The sequence below is a fragment of the Ovis canadensis genome, chromosome 21, assembly GCF_042477335.2.
Source record: "Ovis canadensis isolate MfBH-ARS-UI-01 breed Bighorn chromosome 21, ARS-UI_OviCan_v2, whole genome shotgun sequence".
Taxonomy (NCBI): domain Eukaryota; kingdom Metazoa; phylum Chordata; class Mammalia; order Artiodactyla; family Bovidae; genus Ovis; species Ovis canadensis.
Window position 1 is genome coordinate 56,038,502 of NC_091265.1, and position 24,333 is coordinate 56,062,834.

At 44.6% G+C, this 24,333-nt stretch overlaps 1 pseudogene; it reads left to right on the plus strand.

The window, feature by feature from the left end:
- Positions 1-3,045: 3,045 nt before the first annotated feature.
- On the plus strand, positions 3,046-19,456 carry LOC138427179 (pregnancy-associated glycoprotein 2-like; annotated as a pseudogene).
- The last annotated feature ends 4,877 nt before the right edge of the window (positions 19,457-24,333 follow it).

The window sequence follows — 24,333 nt, forward strand, 5'->3', positions numbered from 1 at the left end:
AGGTGAAGTAAATCATTTATATAGGACAGTCCTTCTGGGTCTTTGTTTACCCTTGGCCAATTATCTTCTTTCTTTCTTCACACCTGACTGGTCCATGGATCCTCCCCAGGATGCAATCACAACTTTTTGCTAAGATGGATCCCACTGTACAGGCCTATGGGTGCATGTCCACACTTATTATGGGGTGAGGTCCCCTCCCTTTTCCACCCCAAGAAGCCTTCTTGCACACGTGCCCACAGGTAAATCTTCCTTGACCTCAGGAGTGGGCACCTTACCTCCTTGTTTTAGTAGAGCTCGGTTTTACCACTAGCTTTGTCCTCGGACAGTCTGGGTGAAAACATACTCCGCTTGTCAACTACCACGTATCGAGCCCAGAGGCCAACTGTCCGCTACCTCATTTTGTTTTCAAAAACCAAAATAAAAAAGAGATAGAGATAAGTTGTTCACATTTGAATCAGGAGATAGTACACAAATATCTAGACTTCTCTAAACGGAGCCAATCTAAACGGAGCCAATCTAAACGGAGCCAATCTAAACGGAGCCAATCTAAATGGAGCCAATCTACACGGAGCCAATCACTGTGCTTTCCAGCCTGGAAGCTGCTGGCTGGAGCTGAGGAGAGGCAGCTTCCAGTGGAAGGTCCTGTTATGCCAGGTATCCAGGATGCCCACCAAACACTATCATTCATTTCTCTTGGGCCAGAGGTTAGAAGCAATGTGGTCCTGGCTCTTACCCCTGAGTAATGACTTAGACCGCTAGCTCCTTAGGATAAGGAACACACGTGTGTTACTCGACTTTGACTTTCCAGCACCCTACCCAGACCCCAGCACACAGTTCAGTTCAGTCGCTCAGTCATGTCTGACTCTTTGTGACCCCATGAATCGCAGCACGCCAGGCCTCCCTGTCCATTACCAACTCCCAGAGTTCACTCAGACTCATGTCCATCTAGTCCGTGATGCCATCCAGCCATCTCATTCTCTGTTGTCCCCTTCTCCTCCTGCCCCCAATCCCTCCCAGCATCAGAATCTTTTCCAATGAGTCAACTCTTCGCATGAGGTGGCCAGAGTATTGGAGTTTCAGGTTTAGCATCAGTCCTTCCAAAGAACACCCAGGACTGATGTCCTTTAGAATGGACTGGTTGGATCTCCTTGCAGTCCAAGGGATTCTCAAGAGTCTTCTCCTACACCACAGTTCAAAAGCATCAATTCTTCGGCACTCAGCTTTCTTCACAGTCCAACTCTCATATGCATACAAGACCACTGGAAAAACCATAGCCTTGATGAGACGGACCTTTGTTAGCAAAGTAATGTCTCTGCTTTTCAATATGCTGTCTAGGTTCATCATAACTTTCCTTCCAAGGAGTAAGTGTCTTTTAATTTCATGGCTGCAATCACCATCTGCAGTGATTTTGGAGCTTAAAAAAAAAAAGTCTGACATTGTTTCCACTGTTTCCCCATCTATTTCCCATGAAGTGATGGGACGGGATGCCATGATCTTCGTTTTCTGAATATTGAGCTTTAAGCCAACTTTTCCACTCTCCACTTTCACTTTCATCAAGAGGCTTTTTAGTTCCTCTTCACTTTGTGCCAAAAGAGTGGTGTCATCTGCATATCTGAGGTTATTGATATTTCTCCGGGCAGTCTTGATTCCAGCTTGTGCTTCTTCCAGCCCAGCGTTTCTCATGATGTACTCTGCACAGAAGTTAAGTGAGCAGGGTAACAGTATACAGCCTTGATGTACTCCTTTTCCTATTTGGAACCAGTCTGTTGTTCCATGTCCAGTTCTAACTGTTGCTTCCTGACCTGCATATAGGTTTTTAAAGAGGCAGGTTAGGTGGTCTGGTATTCCCATCTCTTTCAGAATTTTCCACAGTTTATTGTGATCCACACAGTTAAAGGCTTTGGCATAGTCAATAAAGCAGAAATAGTGTTTTTCTGGAACTCTCTTGCTTTTTCCATGATCCAGCGGATGTTGGCAATTTGATCTCTGGTTTTTCTGCCTTTTCTAAAACCAGCTTGATCTGGAAGTTCACAGTTCACGTATTGTTGAAGCCTGGCTTGGAGAATTTTGAACATTACTTCACTAGCATGTGAGATGAGGGCAATTGCATGGTAGTTTGAGCATTCTTTGGCATTGCCTTTCTTTGGGATTGGAATGAAAACTGACCTTTCCAGTCTTGTGGCCACTGCTGAGTTTTCCAAATTTGCTGGCATACTGAGTGCAGCACTTTCACAGCATCATCTTCCAGGATTTGAAATAGCTCAACTGGAATTCCATCACCTCCACTAGCATTGTTCATACTAATGCTTTCTAAGGCCCACTTGACTTCACATTCCAGAATGTCTGACTGTAGTTGAGTGATCCCACCATCATGATTATCTTGGTTGTGAGCACACAGGGTTCCCCTTAAATGTTTGTTGGATGATGCAAAGAATCTGGTGGATGCCTGCATCACATTTCTTCCAATACTGAAACCATGCAATTGCCGTACTGCTCCAGCCTAGATCTTTAATACAGACTGTCATCAAAGGTGTCCCTGATCTGTGCCAATGTCCCACTACCTAAAGCCACTCATATGTCACTGGGTTGCCCCTAAAGTCTTCACTTTGCTAGTAACTTCTTTTCCTTCTAGCAATCCCCTCTCCAACTGAGGACAGCCACATACATCTTATGACATGTCTAGGAATACCATGTGAGATCACGTATGTCTAGCATGGCCCCAGCATATACTTTTATCATATTATTAGCAGTGTTTTGTCTCCAAGCTGGCAAGAGTCTCCCCATTCTTTGTTTAGTTTAAATTTCATTCAAGCCTCAAAGAACAAGTTACAGTAGAAATCTCTGTATTCTGAGAATTGTCTAATCCAATGTCCACAGAAACTGATAGAGATAAAGATTTTATCAAGAGTTTGGTATTCTTTATCAGATCCATTAGTAGCCTAAAGGGGACAATCATGTCAGGTCAGAACATATATAGGAGCTCTTGGCCACCACTGTATGCTAAGAACCCAAACTTGCCTGAATCCTTGGACCCAGGAAAGAAGCATGAAGTGGCTTGTGCTCCTCAGGCTGGTGGCCCTCTCAGAGTGCATAGTCATGTAAGTACAGGGACTATAAGTGGTATCATCTCTCTTTCTGGGATTTCTCTTTTCGTCCTCTTATTCTTCCATCCATCAGGATTAGAAGAGAATGTAATCATTCCCTGACAGTCTTAAACTTCAGCTTTCACTGATTGATGAGAATCTTGTCATGGGCATCATTCATGGGGCAGGCTTACAGGGTTGCATAACTCTGGGAGTACCAGTCACATCATGACCTATATAAAGATGGCACTCCTTGGAACTGTTCAGTGCATGACCTGTGCAGCTATAGGTGTGGTGCTAGAGAAAAGCACTTCTCCTGCATTTGCTTTAGGTCTTCTCTCTGCTCTCTCTTCTCTTCTGTGTGTATGTGTCAGTGTCTTCATCTGTGTAGGTTCCAAATGGTCATCTGGTTTACCCAAGATTACACAACAGAACCTGTATGCAGACCTAGGTCTTTGACATGTCTTTGCATGGCATTCTGATAAAAGATGACACTCATAAAAAGGCTTGGAAGATGCACAGTGCCATTACAATGCCAGATATGACACTCATACTTGGTTATTGGCTCTTCCTTTTTCCCATGCTTGGTAAAAGAATCCCTGTGATGAAGATGAAGACACTCCAAGAAGTGGTCTTGGAAGAAATCAAGCCAAAATATTTCCTGGAGGAACAATCTTATAGCCTGTCCCAGGAAACTTACTCTTGACCACAAGGTCTCATCTCATCCCCTACGGAAAATCTTGAACGTGAGCATGTTGGGAGGATGGTGCTCCACAGCACCCCCTGAGGCTCTGGCCTAGCACTGGGGCTCATCTGGAGGTGCCAGGTGGGATGCTGGGGCTGGAGCTCCTGCAGGAGGAAGAAACAGTGGGGAACAGTAACCCATTTCCAGAGGAGAAGGCAGTCTCATCCTCAAATCTTGGTCTGTGATGACTGGGCCCAGCAATGACCAGTTGGCAGGTAAACATCCATTTCTGGGTCAAAAATGTGGCATTAGTTTCAGGGAGATTATTCTTTCTGAACTAAGTGAGCCACTGATATAAGATGAATGGTGAGATGTGCCAAACAAATGATAACGTCAACTGCAAATCAAGAGTGAATCCCAAGGCAGAGAAAGTTCACCCCCCACAGATCCAGAAAAGGCACCCATGTACTGAGCCCCTAATGCATGTGACTCCATAAAGGTCTAACACTATAGCTACTTTTTTTTTTTTTTGCTAAAATTTCTGTAAGTCTCTAATTTTCTAGGCGACAGTGAGTGATGATGTCTCACAACTGTGAAGGATACTAATGGTGTAAGCCTTCTCTTAAAAGTCTCCTCCAGCTGCTGAGTTTTTAGACAAACATTTGTCCTACTCTGTGCCCCCAATACTATACTGAGTACTGTATGCAGATTATCTTAAGCCTCACAGTTACTCCATGGAATCAGTAACAAAACAAGTTCGTGATAATGACAGGGAAACTGAGGTTTAAGAAATAGAGTAACTTTCCCTAAATTACACTATCAGAAAGTTTATTTTGCTTCATTTTTAAAGGAGGGGGGGATGCTTATCTCTTGTTCAAGAATGCATAGGCAAGCCAGAGAGAGTCAAAAACTGAATACATAACAAGAAATTGGCCATCTCCGTGTTGTTGACAGAGCATGCTCTGAGATTAGCAGGAGTGGCCTCGGGTGAACTAGGAGGGCCACCTGGAGAAGAAGGTGATAAGGTTGGCCTTAAAGAGGAGACTGGAGAGCTTCTCAGATGAAGGGACCTCTGAGCAGAGGTTGTGAGGAAGGGCGATTGGAAAGTGATTTCAGGCGTTGGGATGCCCAGAGGGAGGCAGGACGCTATGAACGGAGGGTAGCCAGGCAGCCAAGTCTGCCCTAACCTCCCTCCCCGACCCCTGTAGATGGCCTATGTCATCAACATCACCATTGGAACACCCCCTCAAGAGTTCTGAGTCATCATTGACACCAGCTCGTCTGACTTGTGGGTTTCCTCCATCTACTGCTAAAGTCCCTCCTGCTGTGAGTACCAGCCCCCCACTCATCTTGTCCTCCCTCTCCCCCGACTCCATCCCTGGCACCTGACAGATACCCACCTCTTGTGTCGGCAGGTAAACACTAGAGATACAACCCTAAGGCGTCCAGCAGCTTCCAGTCCGGTGATGGGAAACACATCAACCTCCGTTATGGATGTGGAAGGATAATGGGAGTTCCTGCCACTGACACTGTTCGGGTAATGTGGGAACCAGGGGCTCAGTCAGGTCTGGTCCTGGGAGCAACCAATGCCTGCAAAATAGATGCAGCTAGGAGGAACTGTCTTTCTGAAAATCCCCTAGTGGCTGGCCACCTGCCAGCAGGGCCCTGTCCCTAGGGTGACAGCTCCCCTGCTGACACACAAACTCCCAAAACAATGAACCCCAGAGAGGGGCTTGGGATGTGGATTTGCGTCTCCATTACCCAACATTCATTTTGTTGGAGCAGGAAGAAGGGGCAATAAAGCACCCCCTTTTATATTCACAGGCTCTACAGGGCACTTTCGTGGTGATAACTTGTTTCATCCTGCAACATCCCCAGGCAGGAGGTACTATTATCAGCTCAGGATAAAGATGAGGGACATGAGGTGCACAGAGCAAGGGCCTTGCCAAGGTCACATATTTTTTCAGTGGAGTTTCGCTGACCTTCAGGACTCAAGTAGGTGTGGGTTTGGGGAGAGGATAAAACTGATCTGGGGCCCCTGGGGCAGCACAGGGCTTCAGGTATCCAAGCAGGGGAATCAGGGGTCACAGATGTAATATGGGCCTGATAAAAAGGGTTCTCACTCTAGGGGGCCTTTGAGACTAATAAAAACTATGGCCTGCCCCCCCACACACACACACAAAGTGCCTGAGTATGACCTCCCTGTGTTTCTCTGTCTGGGTCTCTGTCTCTCTCTCACACACACACAGGCACTCACACACAAGCATGCACTTCCCCAAAAGTCTGATATCCAGGAAGAATTTTCTTTTTATTTTTTTGTTTTATAAATACAAATTTATTTATTTTAATTGGAAGTTAATTACTTTACAATATTGTATTGGTTTTGCCATACAACCCAGCCATAGACATTGTATAATGGGCTTCTGTCTGCCTGGGCAGATGCAGGATCCACACGCCAGTGCAATGAATTCAGTTCCTGTTTGTCATCAGATCATAGTGTTCCCAAAGAGAAAACTAGTCTGCTCTCTATTCATAGTATCCTCAGAGGGGAACCATTCAGTCCTGTCCTGAGTTTGGTTGCCCCACCTGTACAGAAGACATGAGACCGATTTGACTCACTCACATGCTGTTTGCAGGATAAGCAGGTATTGCTAAGATGCATGGCCCCACACAAATGGAACCCAAATTCCTGTCCCAGCTTGATGTCCCCATCTGAGATCAACTGAGGATTCAGTTCTCTAGAGTGCTAATGGCATCTACAGTCCCACAGCCCAGTTCTAGACCCACTTGCCAAACTTTATGTGGGCACACTCTCCTCTCTCACAGATCAGGCGACTTATTGCCAAGTCGCAGACATTTGTCCTCAGCATGAATCACCTCAGTGGGGTCTTGGAACATGCATCTTATGATGGCATCATGGGCTTAGCCTACCCCAGCCTCGCCATCCATAGGACCACCCCCTATTCGACAACGTGAATAAAAACGGAATCACTTCTGAGCCTATCTTTGCCTTTTTCATAAGCAGGTAAGTCTGAGCTGGACAAGTCCTCTCTCCAAATTAGCTGTAAGATGCTTTCAATTGCATGAAAAATTAAAGACTACCTCATCCAGAATATTCCTGTCAGATGGTCTAGCCTAGGAGAACTACGGCCCCAGGATCACATCTGGCCCAATCACTGGGTGTTTATCAACATGGTTTCATTGGAACACAACCATGCTCATGGGTCCAAGGGTGCAGTTTTTTCCAGGGAGGTGGAGGTAATAGGGAAAGCAATAGAAGGTGTCAGGATATTGAAGGAAAAGGCAACAGGATTTGCTGATGAATTTGATATGGATGGAAGGAGAGGGATGCCGGGAATGTTTCCTTCCTCACTAACAATTCACCGGGAACCCAGGACAAGCTACAGAATTTACAAGAGCCAGCGCGAAATGAAAATGTGAAACAACTTGTTCGAAACACATTAGCAATTTGAAGACAGGGAGAGTGGAGGTGGGCAGCCTGCTCAGCTTGAAGTCCCATAGACAGCACAGGTCACAAGCAAGAGAAGCCAACCCTGGCTGAGCCTGAATCCGTTTTCGTAGCTCCCTCAGACATCAGGTTTCCTGAAAAATGACAGCCTAGACAAGGAGGAAGCCCGACCCCGCCAGCATAAAGTCCTCTGAGGGTATATCTGAGCATTCAGGTGGCTGGAAAGGTCCATACCCTCTTCAGAAGGATGGGTGGTCAGAACCAGGCCTGATTGGAACCAGGTTGCCCAGCTTCGAACCTCTTCTGTGACACTCATTAGATGGGGACTGACCCTGGTCAGGTACTCAAGCTCTCCAAGCATCCGTTTCCGCATGTGTAAAATGGAGACGGTAGTAGTACCTCTGATGGGTGAAGAAGCACAGTCCTCAGACAGCGCCTGGTGTTACTCTCCTCCAGTGAGCCCCTCCTTCCTTCTCTCTTCAGCTGTCCGCAGAAGAGCAGCTTGCTGATGCTTGGTAGGGTGGACCACGCCTACCACAAGGGAGCTCTCAAGTGGGTACCAGTGACCCAAGCCCGCTTATGGCAGATAACTGTGGACCAGTAAGCCTCTCCTTCTGAGGGCCACCCCAAATGATCCTCCCACACATGCACATGGATACATACAGTTCAGTTCAGTTCAGTCGCTCAGTTGTGTCTGACTCTTTGCGACCCCATGGACTGCAGCACGCCAGACCTCCCTGTCCATCACCAACTCCCAGAGTTTACCCAAACTAATGTCCATTGAGTTTGTGATGCCATCCACCATCTCATCCTCTGTCATCCCCTTCTCCTCCTGCCCTCAATCTTTCCCAGCATCAGAGTCTTTTCAAATGAGTCAGCTCTTCCCTTCAGGTGGCCAAAGTATTGGAGTTTCAGCTTCAACATCACTCCTTCCAATGAACCCCCAGGACTGATCTCCTTTAAGATGGACTAGTTGGATCTCCTTGAAGTGCAGGGGACTCTCAAGAGTCTTCTCCAACACCACAGTTCAAAAGCATCAATACTTCAGTGCTCAGCTTTCTTTATAGTCCAACTCTCACATCCATATATGACTACTGGAAAAACCATAGCCTTGACTAGATGGAACTTGTCGGAAAAGTAATGTCTCTGCTCTTTAATATGTTGTCTAGGTTGGTCATAACTTTTCTTCCAAGGAGTAAGCATCTCTTAATTTCATGGCTGCAGTCACCATCTGTGGTGATTTTGGAGCCCAAGAAAATAAAGTCTGTCACTGTTTCCAATGTTTCCCCATCTATTTCCCATGAAGTGATGGAACCAGATGCCATGATCTTCGTTTTCTGAATGTTGAGTTTTAAGCCAACTTTTTCACTCTCCTCTTTCACTTTCATCAAGAAGCTCTTTAGTTCTTCTTCACTTTCTGCCATAAGGGTGGTGTCATCTGCATATCTGAGGTTATTGATATTTCTCCGGGCAATCTTGATTCCAGCTTGTGCTTCATCCAGCCTGGCATTTCGTGTGATGTACTCTGCATAGAAGTTAAATAAGCAGGGTGACAATATACAGCCTTGACGTACTCCTTTTCTTACACAAACAAATGTACTCACAGCCACATACAGACATATGCTCCACACACACACATAAAAACAGATACAGAGACACATATAAACACATACATAGCCAAACAGATAAACACACACAGACACACAAATGCATGCAAACATACACAAAGGAACACACAACACCGATGGGTTCATTTACCCCAGAGCTCCTGATCAGGCCTGTCACCAGGATCCTGAAAGGGTCCAGAGAGGCCTGGGCAGCTGGCGGAGGGCTGCACCCCTGTGCTGTGAGGTGGGGAGCCTTGTTAGAGGACCCTATAGTGTGGTGAAAAGAGGATCAGGGGGCATTTCACCAACCTGAACAGGATTGTGTGAAGATGACCTGTGATTGTGTGAGCAGGGCCACCCAGGACCTAGAGTGTTCTCAGTATGCAGAATTGCCAGTTGAAAAACTGAGAAAGTCCTGAAAAACTGGGAAAACTGGTCTCCTCAGAGAGAAGTTACCCATCAGTGAAGAGAATTTGGCTGCAGTCTTAAGACCTAAGAGCAACCCATAAAAAGAGACACCCTTCCTGACCAGGGCTACTGACCACCCAAACCGGGCACACAGTGGGGTGGGGGCTGTGACTGAGTCAGGAAGCGGGGGTCCAGGAGTGGCCTGAGAACAAGGGGCAATAATTGATGGGGGTTCTCTGTGATGCCCTCAGGCCACAGCTTCCCTGCTCTTTGGAGGCCCCTGGGTCTGCTCATGCTCCCCTGGCAGGGGCCTCAGGGTCTGAGCCGGGTGACAGGGCGGTGCTGGGAGACAAACTCTCCCAGGGGAGCCTGTGTCTCCCCCACCCACACTCTGACCATCTGCTGTCCTAGAGATCTGCATCTTCACTGTATGGGCCGACCCATCGTTGGCGAGACACAGATACAGGTCTCTGGGTGTTCCTCATTCATTCATTCATTCAACAGACATACATTGTGCATTGCCTGGTGTGCTGGGCACTTGAGGGAGGCACTGAGGATCCAACTTACCCTCACATCTAGTGAGGCAGACGTGCATGAAACAACATGAAATGAAGTTCACACACAGTGAATTACCACCTTGGTACATGCTAGACCTGGGGAAGAGTCTACAGAGACTCTGATCTAGGACAGGAGCCTGATCTAGTCTAGGGGGAAGACTTTCCTGACAAAGTGACAATTAACCTGGTAGATAAGGAGAAATTTGCTAAACAAAGGTGATGTGGTTCTTCTAGGAAGGTCACCAGCACAAGCCCAGGCCCTGAGCCTGGTACCTTCAAGAACTGGAAGGAAGTCAAAAAGATGATGTGACCAGAGAAAAGGAAAACAGAGTCAGGGCAAGAGGCTGAAGAGCTGTTCAGGAGAGAGTCAAGGAAGGGATGGTGATGGGGGATCTCCAGAGTGACCCTAGTGCCTGCTTTGTCCCTCTGTCTCTCCGCATCTCTGTGAACAAAAAAGTGATTGCTTGTTTCAGCAGATGTCAGGCCATTTTGGATCTTGGGAGCACATTTTTGTTTGGCCCAACTGACATAGTCAGAAGCATCCAGAAGAGCATCAACCCCAGCCCACTCCAAAATGAGCAGGTGAAGGATCATGCCACAGACTCATTCTTGTGCGCCCTACACACCAAGAATCACCTGGGTCAACCTCTCTCCTGCTTTCTTTTACAGTGATTGATTTTGTGTAATAGCACCACGATCCTGCCTCCTGGTATCTTCACCATCAATGGCATGGACTTCCCAATGTCCCATAAATACTACATCCAGAAGGTGAAGGGACAACCCAGGGGGCTGGTTCCCAAATCTCAGACTTACAAGAACCCTTGGGCTCCTGCTAGGAGGAGGGCACCCTCTTCGGGCCTGGTCACCTCATTGCTGCACCTCAGATGCAGCTGAGTCCCTGTGGCTGGGCCAGCGCCTCCCACAAAACGAGCCACGTGAGAGTAAGGGGCAGTCAGGGGCATTCTGGGACATCCATCCTCCTGAACTAAATGTGGAGACACCACTCCGTGCTGGCATGGTGGGAGTCACAGGGAGAGGGGAACACTAAGGGCCTCAGGTTTCCCAGAGCTTCAGTTCAACCAGAGACCTCAGACCTCAACGGAAAGTCAGCTCTAGCAACCCCTGAAATAGAACAAGTGACAAGAAGGATACCATAGTGATTAACAATCTCCTCTTCCCAACACGAAAGCGTCCAGATTGAGATCATAAATTACGTGCTTATGCTAGAACTTTGCTGCAATGTTGCACCCTGTGAGTTGGGGTACCAACCCCTCCATGGGGAGGTTGGATGCTACGGTGATAAAGGAGCACAGTGACTGCTCAGCCCCCGCACAGGGTGGAGGCTTCATGTCAGGTCCGTGTGGGAGTTCAGAGCAGGCTGATGGGCTCAAACGAGACTTTGAGGAAGAGGGAATTGCAGTTATTCTAAACCCCCAGCCTCATGGAAGGAAGAGGAAGCCTGCTCGGGTTGAGGCAAGTCTATAATGGATTCTATGGTACCCACGGGGGCTGTGCAAAGGTGTCTGGGGGCAGATTAGGGGTGAGGAGGGCTACAGACCAAGGGAGCGCCAGGGTAAGTCACCCAACCCAGCCTGGAGTAGCCAAATAATGTGAGTGTAGGACCAGAAAGTTTTCCTAGACAGCCTGAGAGCAATATAAAGAACGCATTGTGACAATGCTATTTACAATGGGTAACCAACAACCACCTACTATGTAGCTCAGGGAGCTCTGCTCAGTGTTATTGTGGCAGCCTGGATGGGAGGGGAGTTTGGGGGAGAATGGATACATGTATACATATGGCTGAGTCCCATTGCTGTCCACCTGAAACTATCGCAATACTGTTAACTGACTATCCTCCAATACAAAATTAAAATTTTTTTAGAAAAAGAATGGGTTGTGGGCAATGGGGAGAAGAATGGGTATTCCCTGTGGAGAAAACAAGGGAGCAGGAGTCAGAAGGAAAGAAACAGTGGAGTGTGATGGGGAGCTATAGGCCATTCTTTTTCTTTTTTTAATATAAATTTACTTATTTTAATTGGAGGTTAATTACTTTACAATATTGTATTGGTTTTGCCATACATCAACATGAATCTGTCACAGGTATTTTTTTTTTTAGTTTTTTATTTTTTAAATTTTAAAATCTTTAATTCTTACATGCATTCCCAAACATGAACCCCCCTCCCACCTCCCTCCCCATAACATCTTTCTGGGTCATCCCCATGCACCAGCCCCAAGCATGCTGCATCCTGCGTCAGACATAGACTGGCGATTCAATTCACATGATAGTATACATGTTAGAATGTCATTCTCCCAAATCATCCCACCCTCTCCCTCTCCCTCTGAGTCCAAAAGTCCGTTGTACACATCTGTGTCTCTTTCCCTGTCTTGCATACAGGGTCGTCATTGCCATCTTCCTAAATTCCATATATATGTGTTAGTATACTGTATCGGTGTTTTTCTTTCTGGCTTACTTCACTCTGTATAATCGGCTCCAGTTTCATCCATCTCATCAGAACTGATTCAAATGAATTCTTTTTAATGGCTGAGTAATACTCCATTGTGTATATGTACCACAGCTTTCTTATCCATTCATCTGCTGATGGACATCTAGGTTGTTTCCATGTCCTGGCTATTATAAACAGTGCTGCGATGAACATTGGGGTACATGTGTCTCTTTCAATTCTGGTTTCCTCGGTGTGTATGCCCAGCAGTGGGATTGCTGGATCATAAGGTAGTTCTATTTGCAATTTTTTAAGGAATCTCCACACTGTTCTCCATAGTGGCTGTACTAGTTTGCATTCCCACCAACAGTGTAGGAGGGTTCCCTTTTCTCCACACCCTCTCCAGCATTTATTGCTTGCAGATTTTTGGATCGCAGCCATTCTGACTGGTATGAAGTGGTACCTCATTGTGGTTTTGATTTTCATTTCTCTAATAATGAGTGATGTTGAGCATCTTTTCATGTGTTTGTTAGCCATCCATATGTCTTCTTTGGAGAAATGTCTATTGAGTTCTTTGGCCCATTTTTTGATTGGGTCGTTTATTTTTCTGGAATTGAGCTGCATAAGTTGCTTGTATATTTTTGAGATTAGTTGTTTGTCAGTTGCTTCATTTGCTATTATTTTCTCCCATTCAGAAGGCTGTCTTTTCACCTTGCTTATATTTTCCTTTGTTGTGCAGAAGCTTTTAATTTTAATTAGATCCCATTTGTTTATTTTTGCTTTTATTTCCAGAATTCTGGGAGGTGGATCATAGAGGATCCTGCTGTGATTTATGTCTGAGAGTGTTTTGCCTATGTTCTCCTCTAGGAGTTTTATAGTTTCTGATCTTACATTTAGATCTTTAATCCATTTTGAGTTTATTTTTGTGTGCGGTGTTAGAAAGTGATCTAGTTTCATTCTTTTACAAGTGGTTGACCAGTTTTCCCAGCACCACTTGTTAAAGAGATTGTCTTTACTCCATTGTATATTCTTGCCTCCTTTGTCAAAGATAAGGTGTCCATATGTGTGTGGATTTATCTCTGGGCTTTCTATTCTGTTCCATTGATCTATATGTCTGTCTTTGTGCCAGTACCATACTGTCTTGATGACTGTGGCTTTGTAGTAGAGCCTGAAGTCAGGCAAGTTGATTCCTCCAGTTCCATTCTTCTTTCTCAAGATTGCTTTGGCTATTCGAGGTTTTTTGTATTTCCATACAAATCTTGATATTATTTGTTCTAGTTCTGTGAAAAATGTGGCTGGTAGCTTGATAGGGATTGCATTGAATTTGTAAATTGCTTTGGGTAGTATACTCATTTTCACTATATTGATTCTTCCAATCCATGAACATGGTATATTTCTCCATCTATTAGTGTCCTCTTTGATTTCTTTCATCAGTGTTTTATAGTTTTCTATATAAAGGTCTTTAGTTTCTTTAGGTAGATATATTCCTAAGTATTTTATTCTTTTCGTTGCAATGATGAATGGAATTGTTTCCTTAATTTCTTTTTCTACTTTCTCATTATTCGTGTATAGGAATGCAAGGGATTTCTGTGTGTTGATTTTATATCCTGCAACTTTACTATATTCATTGATTAGCTCTAGTAATTTTCTGGTGGAGTCTTTAGGGTTTTCCATGTAGAGGATCATGTCATCTGCAAACAGTGAGAGTTTTACTTCTTCTTTTCCAATTTGGATTCCTTTTATTTCTTTTTCTGCTCTGATTGCTGTGGCCAAAACTTCCAGAACTATGTTGAATAGTAGCGGTGAAAGTGGACACCCTTGTCTTGTTCCTGACTTTAGGGGAAATGCTTTCAATTTTTCACCATTGAGGATAATGTTTGCTGTGGGTTTGTCATAGATAGCTTTTATTATGTTGAGGTATGTTCCTTCTATTCCTGCTTTCTGGAGAGTTTTTATCATAAATGGATGTTGAATTTTGTCAAAGGCCTTCTCTGCATCTATTGAGATAATCATATGGCTTTTATTTTTCAATTTGTTAATGTGGTGAATTACATTGATTGATTTGCGGATATTGAAAATTCCTTGCATCCCTGGGATAAAGCCCACTTGGTCATGGTGTATGATCTTTTTAATGTGTTGTTGGATTCTGATTGCTAGAATTTTGTTGAGGATTTTTGCATCTATGTTCATCAGAGATATTGGCCTGTAGTTTTCTTTTTTTGTGACATCTTTGTCAGGTTTTGGTATTAGGGTGATGGTGGCCTCATAGAATGAGTTTGGAAGTTTACCTTCCTCTGCAATTTTCTGGAAGAGTTTGAGGAGGATAGGTGTTAGCTCTTCTCGAAATTTTTGGTAGAATTCAGCTGTGAAGCCGTCTGGACCGGGGCTTTTGTTTGCTGGAAGATTTCTGATTACAGCATCAATTTCCGTGCTTGTGATGGGTCTGTTAAGATTTTCTATTTCTTCCTGGTTCAGTTTTGGAAAATTGTACTTTTCTAAGAATTTGTCCATTTCTTCCACGTTGTCCATTTTATTGGCATACAACTGCTGATAGTAGTCTCTTATGATCCTTTGTGTTTCTGTGTTGTCTGTTGTGATCTCTCCATTTTCATTTCTAATTTTATTGATTTGATTTTTCTCTCTTTGCTTCTTGATGAGTCTGGCTAATGGTTTGTCAATTTTATTTATCCTTTCAAAGAACCAGCTTTTGGCTTTGTTGATTTTGCTATGGTCTCTTTTGTTTCTTTTGCATTTATTTCTGCCCTAATTTTTAAGATTTCTTTCCTTCTACTAACTCTGGGGTTCTCCAACTCTTCCTTTTCTAGTTGCTTTAGTTGTAGAGTTAGGTTATTTATTTGACTTTTTTCTTGTTTCTTGAGGTATGCCTGTATTGCTATGAACTTTCTTCTTAGCACTGCTTTTATAGTGTCCCACAGGTTTTGGGTTGTTGTGTTTTCATTTTCATTAGTTTCTATGCATATTTTGATTTCTTTTTTGATTTCTTCTGTGATTTGTTGGTTATTCAGAAGTGTGTTGTTCAACCTCCATATGTTGGAATTTTTAATAGTTTTTCTCCTGTAATTGAGATCTAATCTTAATGCATTATGGTCAGAAAAGATGCTTGGAATGATTTCGATTTTTTTGAATTTATCAAGTTTAGATTTATGGCCCAGGATGTGATCTATCCTGGAGAAGGTTCCATGAGCACTTGAAAAAAAGGTGAAATTCATTGTTTTGGGGTGAAATGTCCTATAGATATCAATTAGGTCTAACTGATCTAATGTATCATTTAAAGTTTGCGTTTCTTTGTTAATTTTCTGTTTAGTTGATCTGTCCATAGGTGTGAGTGGGGTATTAAAGTCTCCCACTATTATTGTGTTATTGTTGATTTCCCCTTTCATACTTGTTAGCATTTGTCTTACATATTGTGGTGCTCCTATATTGGGTGCATATATATTTATAATTGTTATATCTTCTTCTTGGATTGTTCCTTTGATCATTATGTAGTGGCCTTCTTTGTCTCTTTTCACAGCCTTTGTTTTAAAGTCTATTTTATCGGATATGAGTATTGCCACTCCCGCTTTCTTTTGGTCTCTATTCGCGTGGTATATCTTTTTCCAGCCCTTCACTTTCAGTCTGTATGTGTCCCTTGTTTTGAGGTGGGTCTCTTGTAAGCAGCATATAGAGGGGTCTTGTTTTTGTATCCATTCGGCCAGTCTTTGTCTTTTGGTTGGGGCGTTCAACACATTTACGTTTAAGGTAATTATTGATAAGTATGATCCCGTTGCCATTTACTTTATTGTTTGGGGTTCGGGTTTATACACCCTTTTCGTGTTTCCTGTCTAGAGGATATCCTTTAGAATTTGTTGGAGAGCTGGTTTGGTGGTGCTGAATTCTCTCAGCTTTTGCTTGTCTGTAAAGCTTTTGACTTCTCCTTCGTATTTGAATGAGATCCTTGCTGGGTACAGTAATCTGGGCTGTAGGTTAATGTCTTTCATCACTTTAAGTATGTCTTGCCATTCCCTCCTGGCCTGAAGAGTTTCTATTGACAGATCAGCTGTTATCCTTATGGGAATCCCCTTGTGTGTTATTTGTTGTTTTTCCCTTGCTGCTTTTAATATTTGTTCTTTGTGTTTGATCTTTGTTAATTTGATTAATATGTGTCTTGGGGTGTTTCGCCTTGGGTTTATCCTATTTGGGACTCTTTGTGTTTCTTGGACTTGGGTGATTATTTCCTTCCCCATTTTAGGGAAGTTTTCAACTATTATCTCCTCAAGGATTTTCTCATGATCTTTCTTTCTGTCTTCTTCTTCTGGGACTCCTATAATTCGAATGTTGGAGCGTTTCATATTGTCCTGGAGGTCTCTGAGATTGTCCTCGTTTCTTTTAATTCGTTTTTCTTGTTTCCTCTCTGATTCATTTATTTCTACCATTCTATCTTCTATTTCACTAATCCTATCTTCTGCCTCCGTTATTCTACTATTTGTTGCCTCCAGAGTGTTTCTGATCTCATTTATTGTGTTATTCATTATATTTTGACTCTTTTTTATTTCTTCTAGGTCCTTGTTAAACCTTTCTTGCATCTTCTCAATCCTTGTCTCTAGGCTATTTATCTGTGTTTCCATTTTGATTTCAAGGTTTTGGATCATTTTCACTATCAATATTTGGAATTCCTTCTCCGGTAGATTCCCTACTTCTTCCTCTTTTGTTTGGTTTGGTGGGCAACTCTCCTGTTCCTTTACCTGCTGAGTATTCCTCTGTCTCTTCATCTTGATTATATTGCTGCGTTTGGGGTGGCCTTTTTATATTTTGATAATTTGTGGAGTTCTCTTTATTATGGAGCTTCCTCACTTTGGGTGGGGTTCTATCAGTGGCTTGTCAAGGTTTCCTGGTTAGGGAGGCTTGTGTTGGAGTTTTGGTGGGTGGAGCTGGGTTTCTTCTCTCTGGAGTGCATTGGAGTGACCCGTAATGGGTTATGAGACATCAAAGGTTTTGGGATAATTTTGAGCTGCCTGTATATTGAGGCTCAGGGGAGTGTTCCTGTGTTGCTGGAGAATTTGCGTGGTATGTCTTGTTTTGGAACTTGTTGGCCCTTGGGTGGAGCTTGGTTTCGGTGTAGGTATGAAGGCATTTGATGAGCTCCTATTGCTTAATGTTCCCTGAATTCAAGGGTTCTCTAATGTTTTCAGGCTTTGGGTTTAAGCTTCCTGCTTCTGGTTTTCAGTTATATTTTTACAGTAGCCTCTAGACTTCTCCATCTATACAGCACCGATGATAAAACATCTAGGTTAAAGATGAAAAGTTTCTCCACATTGAGGGACACTCAGAGAGGTTCACTGAGTTACAAGGAGAAGAGAAGATGGAGGGGGTAGTTAGAGGTAACTGGAATGAGATGCGGTGAGATCAAGAGAGGAGAGAGCAAGCTAGCCAGTAGTCACTTCCTTATGTGCGCTCTATAGTCTGGACTGCTCAGAGGTATTTACAGAGTTATACGGGGAAGAGGAGAGGGAGGAAGTAGACAGAGGTGACCAGGAGGATAAGAGAGAGGAATGAGTAGGAGAGAGACAAATCCTGCCAGTAACCAGTTCCTTAGGTGTTCTCTACCGTCTGGAACACACAGAGATTCACAGAGTTGGATAGAGAAGAGATGGGGGAGAAAAGAGACAGAGGCCACCTGGTGGAGAAAAAGGAGAGTCCAGAGGAGGAGAGAGTGGTCGAGCCGGTAATCTCGCTCTCAGGTAAACTTGGGTAGTGAAGTTTGGGTCTTTAAATGTACAAAATTGACAACAAAAACCTAAGAGCAAAGATTAAAAATCTAGAGTAGAGGTTGGATTTTCAAAGATACGATATTAAAGAAAAGCAGAAGGAAAAAGGAAGAAAGAAAAAAAAAAGAATTATTAAAAAACAAACAAAAAAAAAAAACACCAACAACCATCCAAAGAGTATATATGGTGTTTGCCTTAAAAAAAAATTTAAAAAAGTCTTTTTTTTAAAAAAATAGTAATACTAGGTTATAGAAATAAAAATTAGAGGAGAAATAGAAGACTTAACAATTAAAGAAAAGCTCGGGAAAAAAAAGGAAAAAAAAGCAAAAAGCAAAAAAAAAAAAGAATGATTTTAAAAATATTAAAAAATTAAAAATATATCTGGCTCTTCTCTGATGTTATGGGCCTTGTGGGCTCACTTCCAAGGTGGTTCCCTCTGTTTAACTTCTTCTGTTTGCTGGTTTTTAGGCTCCCTAGTTCAGTCGCGCTGTGGGGAGGGGGGATGCTGCAAACAAATAGCACTGTCGTGTGTACACAGTATCTCTGCCCCGCTTGACCTGTCCTTTCTCGCGGCGCACAAACCGCTCCGGCTCTACGATGCTCAGCCGGGAACCGTCTGGGGCCGGCCCTAGGCTGCGTGCACTTCCCCGGTCCAAGCCGCTCAGGTTCGGCCCTCAGGCAGCCCTCAGAGGCACAAATGCGGCTGGGACTGCGCTTTGTGCCCTTCCCAGGTCCGAGTAGCTCAGGAGTTTGGCGAGCGCGATCGCCGCGGCTTGTCACCTTTTCTGCCGCTGCCGCTCAGCTCTCTGCTTGGACCGCTGGCGCACCCCGTGAGGCAGATTGTGTCACAGGTATTTTTAAAAAAAAATACTTTGAAGTAGCACTGATTTACAATGTTGTGTTAATTTCTGCTCTAAACCTGTCACTCGGTTTTATATATATATATAAATATATACCTACTCTTTTTCATATTCTTTTCCATTAGTTTATCATGGGATACTGAATATAGTTACCTGTGCTATACAGTAGGACTTTGTTATTTAAATATCAAATATTAGTTCCCATTTGATAATCCCAAACTCCCAATCCTCCCCTCCCCACACCCATCTCTCATGGCAACCGCAGGTTTTGGCCCTTCTGTTCCTATACCCTCACTTCTGCAGCTACTATGAGAGCCACTTGATTCTTCCCAAAGAAGGGGAAAAAATGGGAAAGCTCTCTGCTCTGGATATTGAGGGGGGTGGCAGGTAAGTGCTCACGCTGCCTGGTGTGTATTTCTGTCTCCCCCAGGTTTCTAAAGACATCTGCTTTATCAGCTGTCATGGGGGCACAGAAGACATGAGCCCCTCAGAGACCTGGGTCCTGGGTGACATCTTCCTGAGAGCATATTTCAGTTTTTGATCGGAGTAAAAACAAGATTGGCCTGGCTCCCTCAATGTAAATGCTGGGCTGCTTCAGGAATCACTCAGGCCCACTCCAAAGACACTCTCACACGTAGGGCACTCCCGCCCAGAGATGCTCGTGATCTGTGTTTGGTGCTATGCAAGCCCTGTCCTCAGAAAAGAATAAAGGATTTCATCTCAATAGAGCTGATAGAAATGGTTGCTTCTGTTTGGGTTGGGGAGGTGCATCATAATTGGAAGGATCTAGAATCAAGTCTGAACCACAAGTAAAAGGATCCCAACTCCAGTTGGCTTCAAGAAAGGAGAGACTTATTGAAAAGACACTGGGGATCTGGGATGCAGGAACTGGAGCAGATCCAAAGATCTCAGGGACTGGATCCAAGAACTCAGAAGCCATCAGCTCCCACTTTGATACCCTCACACTTCCCCGTCTCTCTTCTTTGATTCTCTTAGCCTGACAGCTTTCTTCCCACAGGTTTCTACACCTAGTGAGAGTTTCAAGCTGCCTGCCTCACGCCTTTATCTCTTTAAGGCAACTAACCAGTAGGGAAAGAAGCTCAGAAGACATCAGCGTTCAAGGGAGGGCTCTGAAGGGACCACCTCTGATCATGTGTCCAGTCCCAGACCAAGCATCCTGGCAGGGGCATGGAGTCCTATAGCTGGTTTAATTCATCACCTGGCCCTGCCTGTGATGGTTGTGTGTGCTTGACCGGTTCCTCCAGAACCACATAGCTGAAACTGAGGAGAGGCAGCCCCAAAGAAGTGAAGAGTTTATGACTGCACCACCAACTCCACCACTTCCCATCCAGATGGATAGGGTTACAGTGCCTGCACATTCAGTCATATCTGACTCTATACGACCCCATGAACTGTAGCCCCCCAGGCTCCTCAGTCCATAGCATTTTCAGGCAAGAATACTGGAGTGGGTAGCCACTTCCTTATCAGGGGAACTTCCCAACCCAGGGATCGAACTCACGCCTCTTGCACTGGAAGCAAGATTCTTAACTCTGAGCCATCTGGGAAGGCCCCTTTCAGAGGGATGGTAAGGGGTAAAAAAATAGCTTCTATTCTCCCCATCTCAGAGGAACATTGGCAGTAACTTTCTGCTCCAGGGGGATCTCGGTGAAGTCCTTCAAGTTGAGATGGTTTCCTTTCCTCCTCCTACCCCAGTCACCAGCTCTTTGCACCCCATACCTGCAGTTTCCTTTCCAGTCCCACTTCCCAAGTGTCAGGCCTGTGTGGATCCCTGAGCCACTCCCCTCCTCTGGGGTCCAGCAGGACCCTTCCATTGGCCTCCAGTGCTGCTGGGGAGGATGCCACTCATATAATGGGGGACCGTCCGCCTTTCTGACTTCCTTCAGGGGTAGAGTGCTAAACCATTTGGTTCGAGTTGCCATGGGTTGACACTGTGAGAGTGAGCATCACTTTCTCTCACCTGGAGACCTGAGGCAGAGGCCCTGATGGGGACACCAGGGTCAGAGGCAGAGAAAAAGATATGAGAAATAAAAGAATAAGTAACGTGGAAAACAGACACAACTCCATGCATGGTATTGAAAGGTTGCTGCTGTGAGCTGTGTGTTACACGGGGATTTGTGACCTGTGAGGAGAGGATTTTGATCTGGGGTCAGAGACATGGCTTGGTTACTTGGAGCTTTTTGTGTAGCAAAGTTTTATTAAAGCATAATAGAGATATGGAAAGCTTCTGACATAGACATCAGAAGGGGACAGAAAGAGTGCCTCCTTGCTAGTATTTAACAAGGTGTTTTATGTCTGTTCGAAAGCTATTAATCAGATAACAGACACCTCGATGCTGAGGGAGTTTCACAGGCCCTTCTCCCACAATACGCATTTTTGAGATAGGATGGCATGAGGTGTGTCATCCCCTGGCCATAAAACAATTAACAGGAATACTAGTTGGTTGAGCCATTTACAGCCCAAGGTTTGAAAAAAGAAAAAGAAAATTAGTCTTAGGTGGAACCATTTTGAAGAAAGACAGATTCCAAAGCAAATACATAGTTTCATTAACGTAGCTTAGGAAAAAAACATTTCCATAAGAAAAACACATTGGTTGGCTCAAGGCAGAACCATGTGTCATCCACACAGAATTTAAAGAAGACTCTGAATTTTGTGTGGAGAAGGAAAAACATCTGCCCCTTGCAGTTGATTATTTTCTTCTGTGTGTCGCTTGGGGTCCCCTGGCCTTCCCACCTGTTACCCTCTCAGTATGCGCCTTTACTCTACAAGACAAGCATCAGCAAGAGAGATGTATTCCTCATTCCTTCCGCATCTTTCATTCACTACAAATTTACTGGGCAGCTACTATGTGCCAGGTGCTGTGGTGGACCCCAGGGGAGAGGGATGGGTTGGAACCCACCACCGAGTCATGGAGACAGATAAAGAGACAGCCCTCCCTGGGGAGGGCCAGATGGAGAAAACGGCAGAGTTGTGGGTAAGAGGCCAAGGAGTGAAGAGCTTCTTTTCAGGGAGACATGGAAAGGCTGGCATAGGGTAAGTGGAGAGTCACTGACTTCAGGCTTGTCACCTAACCCTGAACACGCCTGTCTACCTTGCAGTTGCCATCTGTGTGCAAAACGGCCACGTGTCCAAGGTTGCCTGTGCCTGGTCCCTGTAGATGACACTGGATTATGATCACCTTGACAGTAAGTATCATGAACTGAGCTAAATGGAGACTCAAGTGAACAGTCTCTCAAAACTCATTTTCCAAGTAGTGTTCATAGAACCATAAGCCATGATTCTGTTGGTAAGAAATCACCAATAAGTGTAAGAAGCACAGCTCTGGTCAATTACATATGCTATCTTGCTGTCTCCACACAAGCCTGGTGAGGCATGTCCCCCATTGTACAGATGGAAGAAGTCTCCTCCGATCTTCTTCATACATACTGGAGACAGGCACATAATAATCCCACAAGTAATACATGTTGACTAAACAAATGGGTGCATTTATAGATCCTTCCAATAGAACGCATTGATGCATCCACGTTGGGAGACACGCATGGTCTCAGCACGACTACTGCCATAATATGAACTGGAAAAGGTCAGGCTTTGCCCCCCTAGATAAGCTGGGGCTGATCGGCTGGGGCTCTCCTAAAGCTGGGGCTGGAGCTGGTGTCTGTTAACGAGCCTCCTGTTCCTGAAAAGTGAAAAAGTCGTTCAGTTGCATTCGACTCTTTGCAAGCCCATGGACTACACACACATGGAATTCTATGGCCCAGAATACTGGAGTGGGCAGCTGTTCCATTCTGCAGGGGATCTTCCCAACCCAGGGATTGAAGCTAGGTCTACCGCGTTGCAGGCGGATTCTTTACCAGCTGAGCTACCAGGGAAGCCTCTCCTGTTCTTGAGGCTCTATTTTTGTAGACTGTGCCACCAACATGAGGATAAATTCTGATCTTCGAAGCAATAATCTTACCCCAACTTCCACTTTTATCATTTACAAATTGTAGATCAAAGAGATGTATACCTTAGGTGAGAGAAACAGTAGGAAAAAAATAGCAAAAAGATAGGTCTGGAACACTTCTTTAAGAGTGTAATTTTGCTCAATCTTTCTGGAGATGTTTTGTCCTGAATATACATATGGCCTTTGTCCCAGCAATTTTGCTACTAACGGTTATGCTAAAGCGATGGTCAAAAGCAGCCTCCAACATAAATAAGCAAGAATGAAGTCCTCAGAGTCTCCTACAAAAGAGAATATCTGGGACATCCTAAGGTCAATTCAACATAGAGTCCACAGCATAGACAGACCATCACACAAGCAACTGCCTGAAAATTGGTTTTAATGTTATGGAAAGTCATTCCAATAGGACATTGAAAGAAAAGAACAGAATACTAAACAGCATGATCCTGGGTTTGCAGAGCAGTTGGAACACAGTGCAGCCTCCTTGCCAGGCATGGACAGTCTGCCTGGCTTCAAATCCCAGGGCAGGAGTCAGAGGGTTGGACAGGCAGAGGTGACAGCAAGGCCACCGTGGGAGCCACTGCAGATGCGTGAGGCCCCAGACAGGGTGGGGACAGCTGGGAAGTGGGTAGGAAGCCACGCAGCATCCACAGGAGCAGAGACAATGGCCTTTAGGGGATGATACCTCCCCCTCCAAGGAGACAGGACTGGGACCCAAGCAGGAAGGGAACAGGTGCTGATCTGCGTTCCCTCCACTGAGAAGAGAAAATATGTAACTGTTTCCTCACTAACAAACCCTGAGAAAGAAACTTCCTCTTTACCTTCTCTCCTCCTTCTTTCCTTCCTTCCTTCCTTCCTTTCCTTCTTTTGTTTCCCCTGCGCTTTCACCCCCACAGAGCTCACTGTTGCAACTGTTTCCCCATCTATTTGCCATGAAGTGATGGGACCAGATGCCATGATCTTTGTTTTCTGAATGTTGAGTTTTGAGCCAGCTTTTTCATGCTCATCTTTCACTTTCAAAAAGAGGCTGTTTAGGTTCTCTTCACTTTCTGCCATAAGGGTGGCGTCATCTGCGCATCTGAGGTTATTGATATTTCTCCTGGCTATCTTGATTCCAGCTTGTGCTTCATCCAGCCCAGCATTTCTCATGATGTACTCTGCATATAACTTAAATAAACAGGGTGACAATATACAACCTTGATGCACTCCTTTCCCAGTTTTGAACTGTTTTCCATGTCCAATCTAACTATTGCTTCTTCACCTGCATACAGATTTTTCAGGAGGCAGGTAAGATGGTCTGGTATTCCTATCTCTTGAAGAATTTTCTGTGATGTGTTGTGATCCAGACAGTCAAGGCTTTGGCATAGTCAATGAAGCAGAAGTAGATGCTTTTCTGTACACACTGTGGGCCTTGCTAACCCTCACACCATGGGGAGGGGTCATGAAGCCTCAGATACTGGCCCTGCTGCTTGCAATCTTGCCTTCAACTTCTTCCTGCTA